At 40.2% G+C, this 22,410-nt stretch overlaps 1 protein-coding gene across 1 annotated transcript in view; it reads left to right on the plus strand.

Moving 5' to 3' along the window:
• Dop1R1 (Dopamine 1-like receptor 1) overlaps positions 1-22,410 on the plus strand; it is a 674,358-nt gene that overhangs the window by 245,348 nt on the left and 406,600 nt on the right. The gene's annotated exons all lie outside the window — the stretch shown is intronic.

Below are 22,410 nucleotides of genomic sequence, written 5' to 3' on the forward strand. Positions count from 1 at the left end.
CGTACTGTTTTGGCCGGATTTGGCATCTTGCCATTACGGTAAAAAGGCCATGGAGTGGTACGCCGCCAACAACGTGCAGGTGGTTCCCAAGGACAAGAACCCTCCCAACACGCCAGAGCTCCGCCCAATTGAGAAATACTGGGCTATTGTCAAGCGGAACCTAAAAAAGACCAAAAAAACTGCTAAGGGCGAGCAGCAGTTCAAGGCAAACTGGCTTTCTGCGGCGAAGAAGGTGGACAAGGTGGCTGTACAAAATCTGATGGCAGGGGTAAGCGTAAGGCCCGGCAATTCGGATTTGGAAAAGCGGAAGCCTAACTGAATATTTTTCCTGAATTTTATACTAATTGAACTTGAAAAAGAAATTTAATTTGATTTTTTAAATAAACGATTTCACCGATTTACACGCGTTTTCCCTTGACCAAATTTTGACCGTATCACCCTTTATATCGATCAATAGCTTTTGTCTGTCCAAAAACTGCCCATTTACTAGAGAAGAAGTCAACTTTAAGAGCGATAAATGACTTTTGTACATTTCAGTTGGTTTTTTCAAATTGGCTATTTACAAAACTCAATAAATCGCGATTTTGATCACTTGTCGATTCAACCTATTGTCTTTCTGCCTAGTGGCCTAATGAGACCTGTTGCTTTTTTGTTTTGACCTTTTGTCTTACAACTTTTAGAATGATTATGTAGTAGGTTTGTTTTTTTACTGATTTCTCATGGGCTGTCATAAAAAAAAGTGGGATGATTTCAGATTGAAATTTAAGAAGCAACTTTGCCTTCCCATATTTCCATTGCACCATTTCGTTTAGGTTTCTATTTTTAATTGCTTAATTATATCTAACCATTTACAACATTATCTTTCTTTCCAGGTACGGACCACTTTTTGACATTCTGCTTTCAACATAATTGTCGCCTCTGGCGGTAAGCTAAGTATAACAATAAAGCTACAAGAGAATGTCACTAGACCGAACGCCATTTGGCCGAATGGGTCGTTGGACCGTTTTTTTTTTTTAATAAATGTTCCCTTCTCGTAATCTTTGATCTTATTGATAAATGCTCATGAAGCGAGCAGAAGATCAAGAGCCCACTGGGAAATTTTTAAACTTTGCTAAATTGCCAATAACGGTTACCAAACTTATCATATGAATTATCATTTCTACTAACAAACAGCCAGTGTTCACTCGGCTGTCGACAAAAGCAAGCCACTCTTGTTGTGTGCCACGCGATCGTCTGTTTTCTCGGCAGCAACCATTGTCCGGTCCTCCTCATTGTTCTTCATCAGCAGTTCCTTCGGTCGATGCGTCGTCGACTTTGGAAAGCAACCGTTTAGTGGTCAGTGTGTGAGTGCTGACCACGTTTTGCGTCCATTGCAGCAATGAAATCGCTCTGACCCACGTTGGCAATACTGCCATACAATGAAATCACTGGAAGCGGCTCCCGTACTGGTGGAGGAGGCTTATTGGATAGCGGAAGGTAAAGTGTTTATTGTGCTGTACCTTTTGACTATAGTTTTAAGATGTATTGTATAGTGACCAAGAATCCTCGGCTCTGTAAAGTTAATTAGTTTAAGCCTTATCAAATAAATTAATAAGCAACTGACTAACAGCCATCCCATGACACTTGGAAAAGGTCGTAGAGGCAGTTCCAATAACTTTAAGAATATGACAGGATCTTAATAGAAGTTCTTTGAAATTTATGGAAGTCCAGAAATAATCAGAGATCTTTAAGGAAGTGTGCGTGTGTGTGTATTTACAATCTAACTCCCACTGACTGGCAGTGGCATTATGGATAGAATGCTCCTGCAACCAGTTTTTTATATAAATAATTGCAAAAAGCTTAAATCCGGGAGTTAGAAGGTGACATCTCTATCGCAACTTGAAAAACCCTTTTAAAAAACGCAAGCATTCAGAAGCCATTTTCGTATACGATATGCCCCGCTTCAATTTATTTCAATGTGGGAATCATTAATAATGTACTGAAACTTTCAATCAAGCTGTATTACTTGATTTACGCGTATTTAATGAGTTGGAAATGTTTGTAGTATCACTTGTACTCGGAAATTAATTATGAAAATATTATAAAGGCAAAAAGGAACGAACTCACCAAACCTGGCCAAGTGAACCCAACAAGCTGGCCTGATGTATCAAAAGGGAAGTCGCAATTGTAGACGGTTAGCTTCACGGGGTAATCCGATTTGTGGTAAAGCTTGCATGGAATGTCCCGAATATAGTCTTGAAACACTTCTTGGCCGTTCGACACAATCCGCACACTGTGGAACTCGATTCAGGAAATTCAAGTATCCGTTCGTCACCAATGAAGCCTAACTAACTCTTTTTTTTTTTTCATTGTTTCAAGATCATCCTCGGTGGACAAATCCGAGTCTTGTCAGCATCAACAAGGCATAAAAAGCAACAAGGACTAAGATGTGTTCCTTTGATAACTGAAAAATCCTGTACCGCTAGTTTGAAGTAGTCAGGACTAAGAATCGGTTGTCGATCTTAACATCCCGTATCGTAGCACTAAAAGGTGATCCCACGTTACGGAGCACTTCTAAACTTCTTAAGGCTTCATAACTTCTTAAGACCTCCAAACACATTAAGACTTCTGAACTTCCGAATTTCTAAAGACTTGTTTCACCCCGATGTTTAGGAAAATTCGTAGAAAAGTTGACAAGCATTTCCTGTCGTTTGGAGACGGTCATGGATGTTTCCTAAACACCCATGCTGAACAGCCAGGAACGTCGAAAGATCACTCGTACGGTACAGGAGTGCCAAAAACAAAAGGGGAGATGAAAAAAGCGAACGCTCACTCTTGTATTGTTTGTAAAGGGGCTTGTAATTCGCTTGCCAAATGTGCACGCTTCCTGCAGCTATCATACGATGGAAGATGGGCGACGATACGCGAGGCGAGGACTTGTCGCAAATGCCTCAAGCAGCACAAAGGTGGATGTGTCTCGAAGGAATGTGGAGTGAAAGGATGCACCTTCAAACACCATCCCTTGCTGCACAAGGAGCTGAACGCCGAGTCATCGGTGGTCAAAGATAGCCTGAAGCTGGAGGAACGATCATGCAACACCCATCAATCAGGGTCAGGCGCTATCCTGTTTCGTTATGTTCCAGTAGTTGTGTACGGTAGTTGTGGTGCACTGCTACGCTTTCCTAGATGATGAATCTTCTCTGACACTCATGGATGAGAAGTTGGCTGAAGAACTAGACCTCACTGGAGAGCCACGTCCGCTATGCTTGAAGTGGACTGGAGGATCTCACCGATCGGAGGACAATTCACAAAGTGTTAACGTTAACGTTAACGTTAACGGAATAAAAGGGAAGCGGTTCTTTCTTAGCGACGTTCGAACTGTAAAGGAACTTCAGCTGCCGTGTCAATCGCTCGAAGTGGAGCACCTTCAGAAGGAAAACTATTATTTGAATGGTCTCCCTATTCAATCGTATCAAAATGTCCGCTCACGCCTTTTGATCGGAGTGCAACATGCCCACGTAATGGTTGTGAGGAAGAGCCGTGAGGGAAAGCCTGGACAACCAATCGCGATTAAAACATACCTTGGCTGGTCGATTTACGGAGGAACACCAGTGGGACAAACCATGAGTATGGTTCACTACACAAACCACGTCTGCCGGTGTGACCACGAAAGTGATAGAACTTTAGAAAGCGCGGTGAAACAATATTTTTCTCTCGACAGTCTTGGTGTTATGTCACCAGTCAATGCTGTCCGTTCTCAGGAAGATGATCGGGCCATGAAGCTGCTGCGTGAACTCACCCATTTCAACGGAGAGAGGTATGAAACGGGCTTGATATGGAGACATGACGACGTACGGACAACAAGTCTATGGCTTTGAAGCGGTTCTACAATCTTGAAAAACGTATGGAAAAGGACCCAAATCTTTCGCGGGTAGTAAAGGACAAATTGGCGGAATACGCATCGAAAGGCTATGTGCGTAAGCTGACTGCCGAAGAACTGGAGGAAGACCACGAACGTGTCTGGTACTTGCCAGTGTTCCCAGTCACGAATCCCAACAAACCGGGAAAGGTGAGGCTGGTATGGGACGCTGCTGCGAGGACAAACGGAGTATCGCTTAATTCAGCTCTACTCGCCGGACCCGATCTACTAACGCCGTTGGTATCCGTCCTTCTCCAATTTCGTGAATTCCATTTCGCCGTGGCAGGAGACTTACGTGAAATGTTCCAGCAAGTCGGTATGCGGAAAGAGGACCAACATAGTCAGCGATATTTCCAACGGGACGATGAGAACGAGCTCAGTACCTATATAGTTCAGGTGATGACGTTCGGGGCATGCTGTTCCCCAACAAGTGCGCAGTTCGTGAAAAATCTAAATGCAGAACGCTTCAGCGAACAGTACCCAACGGCCACGAGAGCGATCGTACGATGTACGTACGTAGATGACATGCTGTGCAGTACGGAGACAGAGCGGGAGGCTATCGAACTAGCAAAATCCGTCTGGTTCGTCCATAATCAAGGTGGGTTCGAGATCCGTAATTGGATGTCCAATTCGGCTGTTGTTCTTTCGGCGCTTCGCGAGGATTCAGGTGCGGAGAAAAGTCTCGACTTATCGTCCAGTCTTGCAACCGAAAAGGTGTTGGGCATGTGGTGGTGCACCCAAACCGATTGCTTTACCTACAAGGTAAACTGGAAAAGATTAGGAAGAGACCTGCTGAAGGGCAATCGTATACCCACGAAGCGTGAAGTTTGACCATGATGACCATCTACGATCCCTTGGGCTTCATAGCACACTACAAGTTTTACCTTAAGGTGCTATTGCAGGAGATTTGGCGCACGGGCGTAGGCTGGGATGATACAGTGAATCAACAAAGTTTTGAAAAGTGGCAGACATGGTTGAAACTTCTTCCGGAGATTGAGAACCTGAAGATACCGCGATGCTACAGACGTCTAACGCCAGCTGGTAGTCAAACGGAAATACAGCTGCATATCTTTGTAGACGCTAGTGAAAACAGCAGTGCAGCAGTAGCATATCACCGATTTGCTGAAAAAGGGATAATCGAACGCTGGCTTGTCAGCGCAAAAACTCGTGTAGCTCCGTTCAAGTACCTCACAATCCCAAGGATCCCAAGTAACATTTTAAGTTTTATGAAATACTACAAAGCAACTATAAAACAACATTCATAAAACCCTGGTCAAGGCTATTTTGTCATTAATGCATCCACCAAAACCTCATTAAGACTAGAATATGTCTAGTTGGCCCACCCTGGAGAAGGTTCTGAAGGGTGTATTCTCGAAGCTCTTCAAGATTGATCTACTGCAAAAGGTTGTATGACGAACGCATTGATAACCATTTGAAAGCTACAATAAAAGCTATTTAGCAACAATAAAAACCCTTTCCGAGCCATGTCCCCTAGCCGCATGCTGAATCCACTAGGAAAGCATCAATCAAGATAGAAAAGGATGTATGAATCCGATCTTATCAAAATAATGAAAATAGAAACTGATGGTATAAAAATCTTGTTGAATATCCAAATTTATTACAATAGTTCTCATTAAGTGGCCTAGTTTAAAGTGCCATATTAAATTTTATGTGAAATGTACGTGAAAAAATCGAAAAAATTAAGTCCACCCTCGTAAAACGTCGATTTGACTAATTATTTAACATAGAAAAAAAAAATATATTCTTCAGATCGAGCTTGGCCGAGACTTTCTTTTTATTATTTTCGCATTTAAATGTTTGCTCATTGCTAAATTTACCAAAATATAGTTATATCTAAGAAAATATTGATTTAAAATCGAAGATTGTAAAAAACAAGCAAACTAATTGTAACATGGCGGGGGCATAAAAGTTGATTTTCATGGGTCATTTGTGAAAAAGTTGTTTTGCTTTCAAGAATTCCTTGACAAATTAATAGGGGTTTAAAATGGCTTTTATGAAGAAAACTTGCAGGCTGAATTGTATTTATCTAAAGCCATTTTGCTTGATCCTAACCCGTTCCGATTTATGGCAGCATTTATGGAGGCAAAGTTGCCTGCAAAAAGTTAAACGACAAAGTTTGTTTATCTTTCGATAGTTGCGCTGTGAGATCCAGGATTCTTCCAGGCGGTTTTCTTCCGATGGATTGGAAGCAGTTACTCAGATAGTTTGCGATACTGTTTTACAACATTTCGCATGTCGAACAGCTGGAAGTGCAATCGTTCCCGAAAAAGATCCCCTTCTTCCGGATGGTTACAGAAGTGCACCATCCAACGATGCAGGGATGTACGCTCGAATGAAATTTTCGAAGATTTGATTCTAAAATCGCTCCTATGGATCGGAAACCAGCTTATCTCCGCTAACGAACAGTTTCAGTGGTTTGCTGTCGGTTGATACTTCGCAAGATCTGGAGAAGGCTGGTATGTGTTTTAACTTTCGACAATGTTTTATGGCACCGCTCAGTTTACTCTTCTCCGCCAGATGGTCAGTCGTTGATGGTGTGCTGATTCTTCTAAGGAAGTAAATTTTTCTGAAATCGACTTGAATTTTTCATCCTACTTCGTCTATTCTATGAGATTTCCTTGTCATAAAATTGGCATTTATTAATTATGAGGAGCCATCTATTAAGCTCAATTTGTAAACAGAGTAATTGGGGAGTTAATGGTGCACTTTAAAAAGCCTAAAAAGTAACAATAAATGCTTTTTGCTCTAATGCAAAACCAAATGATTTTATGGTTGCTTTTATAATGATAGAACACGTTTATAAAGTATTTAATTAAGACATTAATAAACAATTGCTAATGACGTTTATGCTTGAATTACAGAACAGTTTTAAGGAGGGATTGATAACTGTTTTAAATTTATTTTTAAAACAAGACAGTTTTTGACTTTCTTGCAAGACTATAAAAGATTTTTACAACAACAAAAAGCTGAATTACTAAGCAGGAATGTTTTACACTTTTAAATGCTATATTTAAACTAATTGGATTGTTCATTGTCGTTATAAAACCATCATAAATCAGAGTGGATGCTAAATGGTTACTGGATTGTTACTTGGGATGGAACTGCAGGCTGCGCTCATCGGTGCCAGATTAGCACATTCTATCGTTCAAGGATTATCCATCAGGGTGTCTCGGTGTGTTTTTTGGTCAGACTCTAGGAACGCGCTTTCTTGGATTCGTGCTGATCATCGTCGATACAGTCAATTCGTTGCCGCTAGAGTCAGCGAAATTCTGGACTTCTCAAGAACGCTCGTCCAACTAAGTATACTCGGAACAGTGGAGGCATCACGAGTGAAGAGTACCGCCATACTGAACATTTTCAACTTTGCACAGCACAGCAAGACAGGTTGCACGAAGAACGTACGGTCTTGACACAAAAAGAGAACTATGCAGTGCTACCAAAACGAAGTCCTCTCTACAAGCTGAACCCTTTCATCGACGAGCATGGATTACTGCGTATGAAGGGAAGAACAGGAGCGTGCGAATCAGTGCTGATAAAAATCCTTTCTTCTACACTCAATTTAGCTGAAAATGAAGAAAACCTTAACAGATAGACCAACTACCTGCATGAATTTCAATTTTGATATAAACAAATTCCCTTGATCTAGGCAACCTCTGAGTATCAAAAATAACATTTGTTTTTCTTCATTCGTGGCTGGATTCTCATTATCGCTTCTGTTGTTGTAAATATTGATATTCGTCTTCATCTTGGTCGGGATGATATTGAGGATCAAATGAAAAATGATTATTTTCATTTTAAACAAATATAGCGCTGAAGAACGTGGTTTTTAGACATAAGTCGACGGTAAATTATTGCCTCAAGCTGATCTGATGATAATATCGATGATTTAGGCAGTGTGGTCGACAATATTCAAAATAATCATTTTGCCCAAAATGTCGTTGATTATTTTGCTTTTGAGGATCACTTCTGATTTTGACAATTTTGGGTTTGATAATTGAGCTCTGGTGATTATCAATAAACGCGTATTCGTTGATGTATAATAAACTCATTTGTTCATTTCGCTCGTTTCGTAACTACGAAGATGTTCAAAACAAACACAATTCATCGACACTGGGTGGAAGCGATACTCCTTGCATGTGATAGTAAATGATAGAAACAGACACTGGTGCGAATAACTCCCGGCAGACGCCATCAACCCGATTATTCTTCCGAGTGACCACCCGGTTACGCAACTCATCGTCAAAAGCTATCATGAGAGATACCATCATCAGAACCATGAGTCAGTCATTAACGAACTCCAACAAAGGATCTGTATCAGTAAACTACGCAGGGTGTATGCAAAGATCAGATCAGACTGCCAACGTTGCAAGTTGCGTTATGCTCGACCACGCCCTCCAGCGATGACGGATTTACCCCGAAGCAGATTAGCAGCATTCGTCCGTCCGTTTACTCACACCGGTGTTGACTACTTCGGGCCAAAAGAAGTAGCTATCGGGAGAAGGGTTGAGAAAATATGGGGGGTTCTTTTAACATGTCATATTGAATTAGCTAGCTCTTTAACCACAAATTCTTGTATAATGGCACTACGCAATTTCATTGCACGGCGTGGAACGCCAGCTGTATTCTACAGTGACAGGGGAACAAATTTTATTGGCGCTGAGCGTGAGCTGAAACAAGTATTGCTAGCGGTTGACCAAAACAAAATGGCCCAAGAATTTGTATCTTCGAACACTTCCTTGCGTTTTAACCCTCCTGCCGCTCCCCATATGGGTGGAAGCTGGGAACGACTGATTCAATCCGTTAAGCGAGCCTTGTAAGAAATCACGCCCTCTCCTCGTCCAACTGACGAAGAACTTCGGAATGCACTAATTGAGGTTGAAGGAATCCTTAACGCACGACCACTAACACATGTGCCTATCGAGGATGAAGCAGCTCCTGTACTTACTCCAAACCACTGGCTGCTGGGCAGCTCCGATGGGTCCAAACCTTGGTCCCTTTTGGACGATAACTCAATTGCTTTGAGGCGAGGCTGGCACCAATCTCAAGCGATGGCAAACCACTTCTGGAGGAGATGGCTTCGGGAGTACCTGCCGGAAATAACACGGCGTTCCAAATAGTTCCAGAAGGCTCCACCAATCAAAGAAGGCGATATAGTTCTGATCGTTGATCCAGATCATCCGAGAAATTGTTGGCCAAAGGGTCGTGTCATCGGCACAGTCAACCGAGATGGGCAGGTACGTACGGTGACCATCCGAACAGCGAATGGTGTGTACGAGAGACCAGCTGTTAAGGTCGCGGTGCTGGACGTCAAGGGCAATGGAGAGTTAGCTAACTCAGAGGCGGAGTCACCCAACCAGGGGGGAGTGTCACTAGACCCCTCGACGTCGATCGCTCCCCATCAGCTGCTACAACAACCCTGCAAGCGGGCGCGTTCTGTCCGGTTTGACAACGAACGTCATAGTGAAAGCGAGAAGCACGAAAACGTCAAACCAAATGATATTGCATAAAGAAGTGAAATGGTCAGTAAAAGAGGAATTACAGTTAAGCTCATTATAATACCTAATCTAATTTTTCTTAAATCTAAGGTTGGAAACTAAATTTATGAGAGTTGTGCTTATAATTATAACCCTATATTTTTCATTCAGATATTTGCGTATTCTATTAAATTTACTTATGCTAATAGTACGGAGGAGGAATTTCACATTACGGTCGATTGAAGCGAGGTGAGCAATTAAACTAAACTTACCTAAAATACATACTAAAATAATCGGCACATAGTATAGGATCACGTTTAGGACAGGAATCAAGCGAGGCGTTGTTTGGAACGAATGTTGACGTACAGGGAATGCACTAAAACGTAAGCTATTAAAACTTAACCTTAAACTAGTCCTAAATCTGAATCTGTTTATGCAGGAATTTAAAACGATCCTTTACACTTCGGACGAATAAAGGACGATAAAAATTTGGAACAGCATTTACCCTCTCTTTTGTTACCGCGGCCCGTAACGTAACAAAGACCTTTAAGGTTAAGTTCCGATAGCTTCAGGGCAGTTGTATAGATTGCAAGAACATTTCTAAAAATGCAGTGGAGATCAAAAATCTTCGGGGCAGTTTCATTAATTTCGGAAAAAATACAGAAGCTTTACAGAAGTTTCTAAAGCTTCAGTTAAGTTTAAATATCTTAAGGGAAGCTGAGTAGCTTCAGGAAGTTCTGCGAACTCATGAGGGCAGTTCCATGATTATCAAGAAAATTTCGAGAAGTTTTAATATCTAAAGATATTCCAGAGAACATGAGGGATGTTTAGGGAAGATAAGGAAAAACTTTGAAACTTCCAGAAGTTGCGAGAAAATCATGGAAGCTCAGAAAACGTCGAGGGACATCAATTTCAGGAAAATTCCAGGAAAATCAGGAACCAGGAAAGATTAGAGATCTTTAAGGTGGTTCTATAAAAATGTAGTAAGAAGGTCCAATGAATGAAAGGAAATACTGTGAATTTCAAGTAAGTTTTAGGAACAGACTACATCATAATGAGAGATCTTCTGTAAAATTTCAGGCATTTCAGGGAAGCTTTTAAAGCTTCAAGGTGGCCACATCAGGAGAAGAAGTTCCATGAACTTCAGGGATACCCAAAACAACATTAGAGACGTCAAGAAAACATCCGAGAGGTTAAAAAAACTAGAGAAAAATGATGAATACTTTAAAGAAGTTTCCAGAACCTCATTGAAGCTATGTCTAGAACCTTCAGGAAAGCTCATAGATCTTCAGGGCATTTTGGAGTTAATTCAGACTTTCTGGTTAATTTAAAGCTCTGTTAAGGTTAGTTTCTACATATTCAAGACAACACCATGTGTTTCAGGCAAATTTAAGAAGTTCCATCTGTGAGATCCGAAGAACTCACAAAAATTTAAGCAATCTTCAGACATATTTTGGAACAGAAGTCCAGAGGCTGTTCATGCCAATTCGATTTATTTCAGGACAGTACCAAAAGCTTCAGGAGAATTTTGAGAACTTCAGGAACGATCAGAAAACCTCAGGGCAGTTCAATTTACTTCGAAGAAATTACAGGAACTTTTCAGAAGTTCCGAAACATTCAGCAAATTTCCAAATACCTCAGCAATGTTCTAGGAATTTTAGGGCAGTTTAATTACTATCGAGGATGATTCAAGCATTTTTAGTAATATTGGAGAACTGCAGAGCTGTTCCAAGAATTTCAGGAATGATCCAAAAAGTAATGTCCAAAATGGGTGATTAGGCCGAAATAAATAGTTCTCTACTCTACTTTGCGTTAATGAATGATCGTTTGCTAGAAATCGCCGACAGTAGTGACAAATGTCAATTACCGGTAATCGAGTTTGGTCTGCACCCATTTGATGATTGAAGCTGTTTTACGACTCTGAAGTAATGCTTAAAGCTGCCTACGATATTCCACAGTTGGGTAAGGTTAGTATATGAATCATTTACACAAAACGGAAACCAAATCAAATTAAAATAAACTCCCTTTCCGGAATCAAAAAAATTGGCACCAACTGAAAATGGTACGAATGTCGTCCTAGCACATGTGCTTTTATTAGGTTTCTAAAAAAGATCTTCCAATCCTCTCTAGAGATACATGTTGACAAAACTCTTCGAAATTAACTTAGCTTTACGCTTCCAGGCCGTGTGCGGGATTCTTCATTCATTTTACTACCGGTTTCAAACCTCAACTCACCACAAAGTTTCCCAGCAAAATGTGCAATTCTGTCGACCGCTTTGAATATTTAACTAGCAGTCGAAAATCTGCTCCAAGAAATCACGTTAGGATCCGAACAAAGCGATAAAATTCATTCCACCTATGTGTACCCTACCTTCGTCTAGTTATACTTTAAGGTGTCATGAGACGACGATTTCAATCGAACGAAGAAGAGCATCTCGTTTGAAGATTCAACGAAACGTAAAAAAAAAAAAACACGATTGCTACTAGAAGGCTCAAGTATGATTAGCCGGTGTCTGTGGTGAGGCGCAGCGGCGTGGCTCTTTTTTCATTTAATCTCGGTCGTCATTTTGAATGCGGCGTGCAGGCAACAAGGCCTCTTCAAACGAGATGATGACGACGACGACGACGACGACGCCGACGACCGACGGTGCTGACGACAATGAGAATGGAGACTCTTCTAAACTCAAGTTCACGGGAGATTGCCGCTAAGGACGGGCGAAGAATATGGCCTATTCTAGAGCCGCAGTGGAGGATGAAATAGGCGACGCCTTCCAAGCTTATACAGGTAGTGAAGGGCTGACAAGTTCAAGTTGACAGGTTCAATACAGTGGAGGGTGAATTCACGTTTAAAGTAGATCAGAATTCGATACTGATGAAGGGAACCATTGTAAGCTTTCTGATTTGATGATTCAATTGCAATCTGTTTAAGTTCAAAGTTTTTATGTTGCCTTGGAATTTGTGGGAAGCCTCGAATACTTGAATCTCATCCTGAAATGTTTAAAGCCACTGCGGGCTAATCGATTTTTTTCATATGAGATGAATTTCAAGTCACGAAAGAGTTTCCCATGGGTGAAATCCAACGGGAAACTCCCCCAGACAGATAATTGTTTCTACACTAATTACGCGCTCGTTCTCGGTTGTGTGTTTCCTCCAGGATGAGCATTTGGTAGCAGCAGGAAGCGGATCTTTTTCCAGTGCAACATCACCCCATTTTAGTTCCAGCAGAAAAAGTAGATCATAATCTTCTTCATCTTGAACTCGGTGAGCGCTCGTCTGCTAATCGCGCTGGGGTCGTCTGCCGATCGGTACCTTCTCACGTCCCAAGTGTTGACCTCGTCATCATCGTTGTCGTCGTCGCCTTCATGATGCCATACGACGAGAAGGGAGATATTCTCACTTTGCCACCAAGCGGCGTTAAGGCGTCGTTGAGAGGCAGATAGCTTTAAGATGTTCCATTCCCAAGGCGGTCCGGGAAAACATTTTGCCAACCATTTGTTGCTCTCCTTTGTTTTCCGGCAGGGTAAGCCCGTAATTTAGACCCTCATTCATTTTAGTCCGTCTTCTAATAAGGTTAAGGCTGTTCTTTAATGAAAAGTTTTCTGTTTTTGTTGGGATCTGGTCTGGATAAATTGGTGTTAATCTTTGCCCCTTGGAGGTGAAAAAAGGTTTTTTTTTTCTCAAGAACATGGGAACAGTGGTTCTCATCAACGTTATAGATGATGAGTTTTGTTCTTTTTAACCATATTAATCCACTAATCCGGATGGTGCGGCACTCGAATAACACCTGTCCCGCAATACTCATCTCCTCGCTCTGCTCCAAAATTCCACGACCAATTCCCACATCGAATTTTTCCAAACGTGCATTTTGTTTTTGTGTGACAAACACAATAACGAGATTGCATCTTCCTTCGCTCCTGTAGGGCAGCACAATGTATATGGCATATGCAGTGACATATGACCATTTGTTTGCTCCTACATGCTTCTCCCTCTCCAGCCACAGGATGACAATCGGAACTGCTAGCATTCTTCTGCTAACTATCCATCCATACCGATGTGTACCAAACTACATTTTAATCTGACGTGAGACAAAATGGATTCTGCAGATTCGCTGTTGCACAAGCACTGGAATGGAAGCGCCCTCTTAAGAGCAAGAGAGGGAGGGAGGAATTGATGGCAGACATTGTCTATTGTGAGCTTTTCGGTTTTGATGCACTTGTAAATGAGCATCTGATGCAACGGAATGAGCATCTCATTCATGTAAGTGAAGTGCGTGAGAAGTTTTGCTCAAGCATACGAAACTTGTGCAACACTCAGAAATTATTGTCATTACAAAAAGCGCACAAGCAAGTTTTTCCAGAATGTACATTTTTGTAAAAAAAAAACCTTTCGAGATAATTTTTTAGACGAAATGCAGCGACCACATCACTGAATCTGTCAAAACATGGCATATTCGGCATACTATCCATGTGCCCAACCAGAGGATGTAAGATTTGCTTACAATAATGTGGGATTCATCATCGCAGGATGTTAGTTGAGACCGCATGAACCAAGGATAAGCTACGGTCCAATGCAAAAAAATTAAAATAGTAACATATGGAGTGCATTAGTGGGTGAAATTAATCATGACGAAAAAAATAGCACAAAAGTTGCTGGACTGGACACGAACCACGAACGTTTGCGATTATTAGACCTGTGCTTTATCCACTCCATGCTTCGGAATATAAATCGGCTAAAAGCGAATAAGAAGCGCTCATTTCCTCTCATATGCTTTTTCCGCTGCATGGGAATTGAAAAGAATCGTGGCAAGTGTGTGCGTCACTTTACAATGTTATAAATATAATGCTTGCTGGTATAGTCGAAAGCGTAGACCGACCACGAACAGATAAAAGTTAAGGGTTGTGTCAAAAGCACGACCGCATTGATGACTTAGGACTACGAGATTATTGTTGCTGCTCTTTTCAATAATATTTATTTACTTATTTATTTATTTCAATCCATCGGACAAGAAGTTTAAGACTTTATATTCTTTAAAGTCAACAAACAAAATGTATCTTACGCAGACAAGTTGAAGACTTTAAAGCGACTTTTAAAAATACTAGCAGAATGGGAAAAATCAAACATATGATACCTAAAATTAAATTCCCGATACATATCTTGAACTGGCTCATTATTCCCGTAGACCGTTCTCTTAAAACAAAGTCTTAACAATTATCTCGATTTTAGGAACACTGCTGGCAATCAGTAAAGAAAAATATATAGAGATAATTGATAAACATGGTAGTCAAAAATATCAACTATTTGGGACATCCTGTGCTAGATTACTGATTATTTCATAAATTTACAAGCAGTATAGATAGAGGGAACATTGTGGAAAAACAAGGAAGTTTTTCTACTCCTCAGGATTTTTGTTGGTTGCAATTGCTTGCTTAGTATAGTCTATGGTTGCCCTAGGGGAAGTTGCCATTGTACAAATACAAAAAAAATAAAAAAAAAAAATAATTAAATTGATAGGGGAAATGGGTCTAAAGACTGGAACGCGCAACAATTGGTCAACTTCAAATTGGTGTATTTCTGTTAAAATCGCATAAAAAACTGAAATGCTGCATTTGGAAGTTGAGTGTACATACAATGGTTGCTATGATGAGTTTTCACCGTTTGCTTTCCAGTTTTCAAAATGTCGGCACCGTCGGGATTTTCAGAGGCATAACATCTCTGATCACGGGAAGTAAAGCCGTTGGTCCCCGGTCCATGAGTTGGTGGGTCGAAAGGTACACAGTTCGAAAAAGTAGAGTAAATTTCTGTTCAATATGATGCACATAAATGGAGCGTAACATATCATATACGTTTACATTATATATCATGTAATGTTCTGACACATTTCATGCAATGTAGCAAATATTGTATACAAAACCCCATCTTTGTAAACAACATTGTTTACAACTTGCTCAGTTGCGTGAAATGAAATACAAGTTTACGTGAATGAATGTTTAGATCATAATTAAAATTCAGAATTTTTATCTGTGTACGGTACAGGTTTGAGAGCTAGCGGCGCCGGTGGTGTAGTGGTAAGCGTGATTGCCTCTCACCCCAGCAGGCCTGGGTTCAATCCCAGTCTGCGCCACCGGGATGTTCTGAGGCATAACATCTCTGATCACGCCTTCCTTCGGATGGGAAGTAAAGCTGTTGGTCCCCGGTTCATGAGTTGATGGGTCGATAGGTAGGGTCCAGGTGTTGGAGCTGCCTTCCTGGCGTCGGTAGCATTGGTTCTCAGCACGGAAAACAAGATCGACGGAAAACAAATCCAAGGAAGAACAAAAAGGTTTGGAAGCTGCCATTCTGGCGTCGGTAGTAATGGTACTCAGTACGGAAAACAAGATCGACGGAAAACAAATCAAGGAGAAAAAAAACTCTATGGAGAATATCAAGGGAGAGGTAGTTCTGAACATAATTTGAACGTAAAAACTTACAAAACCAGGTAAAAATTACAAATAATAAACTTTCATTGAAAATTTCAAATAATAAGATTAAACTGAATAGAGACCTTCTAAAAGATCTTGCATCATACCTAAGCATATATTAGATTTTATAAAAAAATGTAGCAGATCAAATTTAAAAATAATCCAGTAATGCTTGATACCAAGGGATTTTCAGGAAGCGATTAAAACTAAATTCCAGCAAAATTTACGCATCCCAAATCCCAGGAAATTGGTGTGACGAACTAAGGAAAAGCTTTACTATACAGATGATATGCGAATCAAACATTTATGGAGGATATTAAGAAAACCCCCAAAAAACATTTTTTAGGGAGAAACTATAAGCGAGTCAGAAGAAAGTTCAAAGGGATGCTGGAAGAGTGTTTCAGGAGAAGTAAGGTGAACTTTTCCACAGAATCAAGAAGAATCTTCCAAGACAAATCGATAGAATGTTCTGTGGAAAAACTGATAAAAATTTCCGTTGGATGTTTGAAACTTCAGGGAATTCGGAGGAATTCCCGTTGGACCTCTGAATAAATAGCAGTAGTCAAGAAAGTCAGAACTACTAGTATCTGTTCTTTTATATCTGGGGTAGTTTGAACAAACCATCAAAAGAAGTAAGAAGAGAAATCCGTAAAAAAGTCAGAAGGATTTTCCGTGTGAAATAGGATACCCTTTTCACTTCCACAGGAATTCAGAAGGACTTCTAAAAGATACTTTAGAGGAAAATTTTGATGAAAATTCCCACAACCTTTGACCGAAATTTCTTCAGAGAGTAGGAAGAAATTTCTGCTATATTATAAATAGGAGGAAACTTCCGAGAGAAATCACAAGCATATTTTTCCGAACAAGCTCGAAAAAACTTCTAAATGATGTCGGGAAAATGTTCCGGGATAGTTTGCAAAACCATCAGAGTAAAATATATTCTCATCTTAATAGTCAAAATTGGCGAAACATATGTAATGCTTCATGAATCAAACGACATGTAGAATCAAATGAATAACTATCAAAACATAGTTGAAGATGCTAAGTGTCAGATAACAGACTTAAAGTGGCCATTTTATACGATAGATGAGGGGATGAGAGTATAGAGTTGATAGTTCCGTTTGAGTGCGGCAGTGTTAAAATTGTATATAGAGAGTAGAAAGTGAGCAAGGACAACTTTGAGGATTGATCATCTTTCTTTAAAATCGTTTTCTTCTCGCAGAAGTAATACAAAACAAAATAGTTAAAGTATCAAAACATATCCCAGGTCACAACACAAATAAATTTCCCGATTCTCAGGAATTTTTGGTATCCAAAAATGACTGGTAAATTGAAACTCTACTTTGAAGCTTAAGATAACCATGTAGAAAAAGAGTTTTCAGGCGTATTCCAGCCAGAGTTTTATCTGATGGATCTTAAGAAATTTTCTGATTATTTGGATAACTTTGAAGTAGCAAGATGGCATAAAGCATGACTAAATATTTTGAAATAGCAGGAGGACGTTCTAAGTGACTATTGAACTTATAAACGGTGCACCGTTTAAAATCCGCACACACACTTTTGAATCCTGGCCCGTATTTAGGTTATGTTTTTTTTTTTCATTGTAAAATGTATTTGGACTGGTCTCACCATGTTAATTTGATCCTTCAATCCATGGGTTCCGTAGTTTTCTCTAAGTTTTACATCTTATTTCGTGATTGACCTTTGTCGTAATAGTTACTTCAACGAACACAAATTGTCTTGCATTGCCATGGTCATCTTGGAGAAGGTTCACGTCTGGTGCTTTCCCCAGTAACCTTTCGCGGCCGCCATCTACCACCCGTCCAGTCTTGGGCCTATGCACTGAGGCATCTTTCATATTGCTCGCAATCTCCGACACCGGCGAGAGACCAGCAGCCGAGTACTTTTGTAAGCGGAAAACTTGCTGATTCACGGCAACGACAGCCACCGAATTACCAGCAACACTCGCGCTGGACACATTATCAGCACGTTCCAGGGCTAATTCACCAACCGACTGGGTTCAAAATCGCCCACGGTGACGATCTCTCAATAGAACATAACTAAACGTCGATAATGTGGCATCCGAACTCGGAGAACCGGGCAATTTTCGACACCGAACAATTAAACTGAAGCTACGTCGTAAATTTTGGAGGTTAGATTCAAGGGCAATCGAGTAACTCAAGACAAACATAGGCAAAACACGATAAATCACTAAATGATAACTTTATGAACACTTGAAACTAAATTTCAGCACACAAATCAACAAATTTAAAGAAAAAAGTGTTTAATTCGCTGACGAAAAATACGCAGCAAAAGAAAAACACGACAGCTTTCAAGCGCGGCCTACTGTGATCAACGATCACAAACGCGTGGTTTGGGCCTTTAAACGGAAACCAAACGTCTCAGTTCTAGATGTGGCTAAAAGTTTTTTTTTTATATCTTTATTAAGGAGACTTTCAGCCCTGGGCTGGTTCGTCTCCTGCTAAAAGTTGCATGTGAGCAAGACTTTTGTGCAGAATACCAATACTCGAGCTGGACTACGTACGTTTAAGGTTCAGAAGTTCCCAAACCGTGACGAGAAACAGAATTCGACCGCAAAAAGCCGTGCCCGGAAGTTGTACGACCAGAAGTTAACGAAACCACACTGCTGCGAAATGGATGACGAGACATATGTGAAGGCGAGCTTCAACCAGATTCCAGGAAACCTGGAAGGATAAGTGTGATGTTCCCGAGAACCTCCGGATAGAAGATGTCGAAGTTCGCCAAGAAGTTCGATTTGTACTTGCGGAAAGCGGAGTACACCTTTCGTTACCGCAAGCACCATTAATGGACAAGTGTATTTGGAAGAGTGGATTTGGCATCATGCCACTACACGAAGGACGTGCTAGAGTGGTATAAGGTGAATGATGTCGATTTCGTGCCGAAAGGTCTGAACCACCCAAACACTCCGGAACTGAACCCAAGAGAAAAATACTGGGCCATTATGAAGGAGCTAGAAGGTGCTCCTAACGTGATGAATAATGTAGAACAAATAAAGAAAGCATGGGTTAATATGCAAAAAACTGTTGATTATGAGGTCGTGAAGAAGCTTACAACTGGGGTTAAGGCCAAGATTCACACATTCGGATATAAAGGAGAAATAAATAAAATGAATGATGCCAAAACTAACTTTAATTGATTCTTTTTACTCCCTGAAAATTTGGTGATAATCGAATTTTGGGAATGATTTTTGTGTGTGCGGATTTAAAACGGTACACCCTTTACCAATATTTTGAGAGGTTTAACCGCAACAACAGGGATTTTTTGGATGACTTCGAAGTAGCAGAAGTACGTTAAGGATGACCACAGATTTCCTACCAAATTTGATGGAGGATGATCTGCAAATGGCGTAAACGGTGGCGATAGAAAATTTCTGATTTTTGTTTTTGATAATTTTCAAATAACAGGAGGACGTTCTAAGTAACTATTGATTACCTTTGAATATTTCAGGAGGCTGAACTGCACCAACAAGGCGTGTGTCTTTAGAAATTTGAATATTTTTTTATTCACTACTATTTCAAGCAAAATAGCTTGCAGGATGACTACATGTTACCGAAAAAAAAATAGTTTGATCTGCAACAGCAGAGCATTTGAGGTTTCTATAGAAACTAAAAGACGTTCGAGACCATCAAACAGGAAAATTTACATGAACGAGTGTCTGAAAAAAAAAAAGTCTGCTGCCTTTTCTGAAGCAATACGATTGTTCCGTGCTATTTTGGCCAGATTTGGCATCCTGTCATTACGGAAAAAAGGCCATGGAGTGGTATGCCACCAACATCGTGCAAGACAAGAACCCTCCCAACACGCCAGAGCTCAGCCCAAGCGAAAAATATTGGACCATCGTCAAGCGGAACCTGAAGAAGACCCAAAAGACTGTTGGAAGCGAGAAGCAGTTGAAGGCAATTTGGCGTTCTGCGGCGAACAAAGTGAACGATATGGCTGTACAGAATCTAATGGCAGGAGTTAAATGAATGAGAAATTCGGATTCGGTCAACTGGAAGCTTAGCCGGAAAATAATTTGATTTTTTTTAAATAAAAAATTTAATTAATTTTCACTGATGATCAAACAAAGACAAATTCTGAGCAGAAGTGCAAGGAAATATGGAAAATAATCTTATTATTAATGTAGCTCAAAAAACTATATGCACAATTTGAATCTATTTTAGGATATAATTCATATGAGAAATCATAAGAATTATGAAGAAATTTTAAGAAGTTTTCAGGAGGGTTTGGCTAGAAATTTTGAGCATATTTTAAAAGAAATTTTAAGAGAGAGTTCCAAGAGATTCTGGAGAAATGTCCAAGGAAATACTAAGGAGATTTTCAAAATAATTCAAACGATAATTTATGAGAAGAATTCCAAGGAAGTTCTGAGATAAATTTCCATATAATTTCAACGAATTTGGAGAGAATACATTTCTAAACTCTAAATAGCATACCAAGAGGTTTCCGAGGAACATTCAAAGCAAAATTTAAAGAAAATTATAGAGAGAAATTAAAAAGTTCTCGCAATAATTATTAAGAATGTGAAGATACATTAAGAAAGAATTTCAAGAGTTTCCAGGAAGGAACTGCTTGAGCGTTCTAAAAAGATTTCTTAGACTGTTATGGTGAAAATCTCCAGGGAACACCGGACAGAATCATTAGATTATTGAGGGGAATCCTGAAGACTTTTTGGAATGATGCTGAGCAAATCCTTGACAAATTTTCAAAGGCATACTAGGATGAGTTCCTAAGAAATAATTAAGTTAAATCAAACACTGAATTTGTTTTAAGATTCCATGCACAGAAATTCATGATCAAGAATTGCTTAGTAAATCAGATTTTGTTGCCCAAATACCAACTCTCGAAATCATTTTCAAAGGGAAATATCTGTTTTTGTAAACAAAGATTCAAACGTCAATTTGTCGAAAATCTTAGCACTCCCTCGCAATTTAACACATCAGAAAGCGTAATGTTTCCTCAACAAGATGGTGTTGTTAGTTTGCGTGGGAGTGTTAAGAGTTTCGACAAATCCAAGGTGTTGCCGCAAGTCTACCGATCTACCACAGGGATGGTGATACTGGTAACCCGATGGCTCGAGGCGACGCGTCCAACAAAAACGTCATGCGCTGTCACCGATGATCAGCCAGGCTGAGGGACGATCGATCTGTCAAACGGACACATCACCACAACTTATATGAGCATCCACCGTGACTTGATATATAGTGGAGTGACTGTAAATTTATTAAATTAATTGATTTCTACCTAAGAGTACTGAACATTGTAAGAATGCATATGATTGCCTAGTATTAAACTATAAAAGTGTAGTGAACTAACTATAATTTGTTATTCTAGAATTTGAAACACACTGTTCGTGGACAAAGCTAATGTTGTGAAGGTTACTAACCTTAAACTTGAAGTAATGCACTAAATTGTAAGATTGAATTATCCGCAATGTATGACTATAATTTCTAACTAATCCTATGATTTACAGCTTTGAAGCTGATATAATATACTGCTATCGAAAGTTAGTGCGAGGGGTTTCATTCCGGCAACACAAGGTTTAATCTTTGTTTACAAAAGCAGATACGTCCGGGTCTGCCATAGTGGTTTCTCATGGTTACTCCAAGAGTAACCAGCTTCACAATCCGATTGGATATTGTTTTACTGGGCACAGTAATATTGACCTAGGATGTACCAAGAACTTTAGAGAATATCCAAAAAAGTTTCAAAAACTTCAAAAAAAAATCACGGTTGCTGCTCTGTTATTACCAGATCAGCTGCAATTACACAGAGAACCAACAGATGATGTTTGGGACTAACATTCATCCTCAATGTGTAAGAACTGGAGATCTAATATTTTGCAATACCAGCGCCGGCCGTGTCCGAATGCAGGTCAACTAGGGAATGGGAAGGAATGTGTTGACGTGGTACTCGCTGTGAAGGAAACCGAAAAATTCTCTGCGCTTCCACTAGAAATCACTGGGATGTTGGATGTGGGGAAAGGTTGCACACGCACACGACGCAGGGATTGTTTTTTGGAGGAGCGATTATAATACAAAAACACACACACACACACACACACACACACACACACACACACACACACACACACACACACACACACACACACACACACACACGCGCGCACTCATCCAAATTCTATTTTTAGATCAGGACCCACACTGTGGTAAGTGATGCGATCGGTGTTAAAGAAGAATTTGTTTTCATTAAAATCTAGTGGGTATAGAATAAGGCAAAGTGAAAAATTGCAAGGAAGGGGACGGGCCTGGGATTGAACTCGCGACCTTCTGCTCAGTAAGCAGAAATGGTAACTACTGAGCTACCGAGCCTCGTACCAAAAAAGTTTCAAAAACTTCAGGCAAGTTGAAAATTCTACAGGAAGTCTAGAACTTTGGGGAAGTTTAAAGATCTTTAAGGGTAATTTCTCAGTACAACAGGGCAGTTCCAAAAAGAAAATTTCGTGAACTGGATGAAAATTGCTGAACTACCTGACAGTTCCAATAACTTTAAGAAC

Source organism: Ochlerotatus camptorhynchus, unplaced genomic scaffold (assembly GCF_037179485.1).
Source record: "Ochlerotatus camptorhynchus isolate MF236.1 unplaced genomic scaffold, CSIRO-AGI_Acam_v1.1 ptg000056l, whole genome shotgun sequence".
NCBI lineage: Eukaryota > Metazoa > Arthropoda > Insecta > Diptera > Culicidae > Ochlerotatus > Ochlerotatus camptorhynchus.